The sequence below is a fragment of the Elephas maximus genome, chromosome X (genome assembly GCF_024166365.1).
Source record: "Elephas maximus indicus isolate mEleMax1 chromosome X, mEleMax1 primary haplotype, whole genome shotgun sequence".
Classification (NCBI taxonomy): Eukaryota; Metazoa; Chordata; class Mammalia; order Proboscidea; family Elephantidae; genus Elephas; species Elephas maximus.
The window spans coordinates 76,488,183-76,492,278 of record NC_064846.1 but is presented as its reverse complement, the minus strand read 5'-3'; positions in this window follow the sequence as shown (position 1 = coordinate 76,492,278).

Genomic DNA, 4,096 nt, shown 5'->3' with positions numbered 1-4,096 from the left:
CACTTTGCTTCTCTGTCTTTTGCAGCCCCATATAAAGTCTGAGGCTATACAGTGGAAGAGGGCAGTCCAAGCACAGTCTACTACTTTTCCCTGTGGCCTATGAATGAACCATGTGCTGAGGGACAGATGTCTTGGCCTGGCTTCTTGGACAAGATGAAAGTATGGGCTGATTCCCTTTCCTAGGGCATCTTGACCCAAAATACATCCCATAGTAGCTGGTGGACTATCAGCACATCCCTCCTCTCTTATCCTGAGTGCATGTCAACATTTGCAGGAACTGTTTAGCTAAGTGTTTTCATTATGTGGTACCTGGCCAACCCCAATTGTATATCTGTTCCTAGCAGAGAGCGAATGAGGTCCCTCATCTGGGACGTGACAGGGGTATGTGCAGAACACCAGCCATAAGTAGGCTGCAGGAAGTATCCTGCTGGCCTGGGGGACTGGTGCCACTATTGAAGCTTATTTTGATCTGTCTCTTCTCTGAGTAAAGCACTGTCCCATCCACTGCCTGTGTGTAAGTCTTGCTTTCACTGGAGACCCTGGACCTTGGTTTGACAGTCTGGTGCCGTGAGCAGGGTCAACAAGAGCTACAACTACTACACATATACAATTACTTATTTGTGGTTTTCTAATTCAAAACACAAAATTTTAGTTATTTTATGCTGGCAAAAGCTATAGGCTTTCATCAAAATTAAAAACTTCTGTGCATCAAAGCACATTATCAAGAGAATGAAAGTACAGCATACAGAAGGGAAGAAAATATTTGCAAATCATATATTTGGTAAAGTTCTAGTCTCCAGAATATATAAAGAACACTTAAAATTCAATAATGAAAAGACAAACAACCCAAATAATAAATGGGCAAAAGACTTGAACAGGCATTTCTCCAAGCAAAATATACAAATTGTCAACAACCACAGGAAAAGATGCTCAACATCATCAGTCATTAAACCAAACCAAACCAAACCCATTGCCGTCAAGTTGATTCTGACTCATGGTGACCCTGTAGGACAGAGTAGAACTGTCCCATAGAGTTTCCAAGGAGCACCTGGTGAATTTGAACTGCCAACCTTTTGGTTAGCAGCCATAGCACTTAACCACTAAGCTACTGGGGTTTCCAGCAGTCATTAGGGAAATGCAAATCAAGACCACAGTGAAATTTTTTTCATACCTGCTATGATGACATGTCTGTCACTTTGTCATACTGTGGGGGCTTGCATGTTGCTGTGATACTGGAAGCTATGCCACCGGTATTCAAATACCAGCAGGGTCGCCCATGGAAGACAGGTTTCAGCTGAGCTTCCAGACTAAGGCAGACTAGGGAAAAGGACCTGGCAGTCTACTTCTGAAAAGAATTAGCCAGTGAAAACCTTATGAATAGCAGTGGAACACTGTCTGATATAGTGCCGGAAGATGAGCCCCCAGGTTGGAAGGCACTCAAAAGATGACTGGGGAAGAGCTGCCTCCTCGAAGTGAAGTCAACCTTAGTGATGTGGACAGAGTAAAGCTTTCGGGACCTTCATCTGCTGATGTGGCACAACTCAAAATGAGAAGAAACAGCTGCAAACATCCATTAATAATCGGAACTTGGAATGTACGAAGTATAAATCTAGAAAAATTGGAAATCATCAAAAATGAAATGGAACACATAAATATTGATACCCTAACCATTATTGAGCTGAAATGGACTAACATTAGTCATTTTGAATTGGACAACCTTATAGTCTACTATACCGGGAATGACAACTGGAAGAGGAAGGGTGTTGCATTCATCATCAAAAAGAACATTTCAAGATCTATCCTGAAGTACAAAGCTGTCAGTGATAGGATAATATCCGTACGCCTATAAGAAAGACCAGTTAATACGACCATTATTCAAATTTATGCACCAACCACTAAGGCCAAAGATGAAGAAATATTGGTTGATGGTCAACCATTTCAGGAAGTAGCATAAGATCAAGAACCGATGGTACTGAAGGAAGATGTCCAAGCTGCACTGAAGGCATTGGCAAAAAAAAAAAAAAAAAAGACTCCAGGAATTGATGGAGTACCAGTTGAGATGTTTCAACAAACGGATGAAGCACTGGAAGAGCTCACTTATCTGTGTCAAGAAATTTGGCAGACAGCTACCTGGCCAATAGACTGAAAGAGATCCATATTTATGCCTATTCCAAAGAAAGGCAATACAACAGAATACGGAAATTATCGAACAATATCATTAATGTCACACACAAGTGAAATTTTGCTGAAAATCATTCAAAAGCAGTTAAATCAGTATATTGACAGGGAACTGCCAGAAACTCAAGCAAGATTCAGAGGAGGATTTGGAACAAGGGATATTATTGCCAATGTCAGACAGATCATGGCTGAAAGCAGAGAATACCAGAAATATGTTTACCAGTATTTTATTGACTATGCAAAGGCATCCGACTGTGTGGATTGTAACAAATTATGGATAACATTGTGAAGAATGGGAATTCCAGAACACTTAGTTGTGCTCCTGAGGAACCTGTACACAGACCAAAAGGCAGTTGTTCAAACAGAACAAGGGAAAACAAGGTTTAAAGTTAAGAAAGGTGTGTATCAGGGTTGAATACTTCCACCACACTTATTCAATCTGTGTGCTGAGCAAATAATCTGAGAAGCTGAACTATGTGAAGAAGAAGGTGGCATCAGGATTGGAGGAAGACTCATTAACAACCTGCATTATGCAGATGACACAACCTTGTTTGCTGAAAGTGAAGAGGACTCGAAGCACTTGCTGATGAAGATCAAAGACTACAGCCCTCAGTATGGATTACACCTCAACATAAAGAAAACAAAAATCCTCACAACTGGACCAATAAACAACATGATAAACTCAGAAAAGATCCACAATCAACACCCATGGAAACAGCAGTCAAGAAATCAAAACGATGTATTGCATTAGACAAATCTGCTGCAAAAAACCTCTTTAAAGTGTTAAAAAGCAAAGACATCGCTTTAAGGACTAAGATGTGCCTTATCCAAGCCATGGTGTTTTCAATCACTTTATATGCATGTGAAAGTTGGACAGTGAATAAGGAAGAGGGAAGAAGAATTGATGCCTTTAAATGGTGTTGGTGAAGAATACTGTAGACTGGAAACCCTGGTGGTATAGTGGTTAAGTGCTATGGCTGCTAACCAAAGGGTCGGCAGTTCGAATCCGCCAGGCGCTCCTTGGAAACTCTATGGGGCAGTTCTACTCTGTCCTATAGGGTCGCTATGAGTCCGAGTTGACTCGATGGCACTGGGTTTGTTTTTTTTTGTTTTGTTTTTTTGCCAGAAGAACAAACAAATCTGTCTTGAAAGTACAGCCAGATGCTCCTTAGAAGGGAGGATGGGGAGACTTCTTCTCATGTACTTTGCAAGTGTTATCAGGAGGGACCAGTCCCTGTAGAAGGACATCACGCTTGGTAAGGTAGAGGGTCAGGGAAAAAGAGGAAGACCCTCAATGAAATGGATTGACACAGTGGGTGAAACAATGGGCTCAAGCATAACAACAATTGTGAGGATGATGCAGAACCAAGCAGTGTTTCATTCTGTTGTACAAAAGGTCGCTATGAGTTGGAACCGACTCAACGGCACCTAAGGACAACGACTTTTAGTTTCTTGCAATAGAGTTTTATCATTTTCTTTGTATAGGTCTTTTACTTCCCTGGTTAGATTTATTCCTAAGTATTTTGTCTTTGTAGGGGCTAATATAAATGGCATTGTTTTCCTGATTTCCTTTTTTCAAAGTTCCCTTTGTTGGTGTATAGGAATCCAAGTAATTTTTTATGTTGATCTTGTATCCTGCTTCTCTGCTGAATCTATTAGTTCCAGTAGTTTTCTTGTGGAATATTTGGGGTTCTTTATGTAAAAAAAAAAAAAAAAATTTTTTTTTTTTTTTTAATGTATAGAATCATATCATCTGGGAATAGGGATAGTTCTTCTTCTTCCTTTCCAATTTGAATGACATTTCTTTATTTTTCTTGTCTTATTGCTCTAGCTAGGACTTCCAGTGCAATGTTAAATAAGAGTGGTGATAAAGGGCATCCTTGTGTTTTTCTTTTTTGTGTGTGTGTGTGTGTTTCTT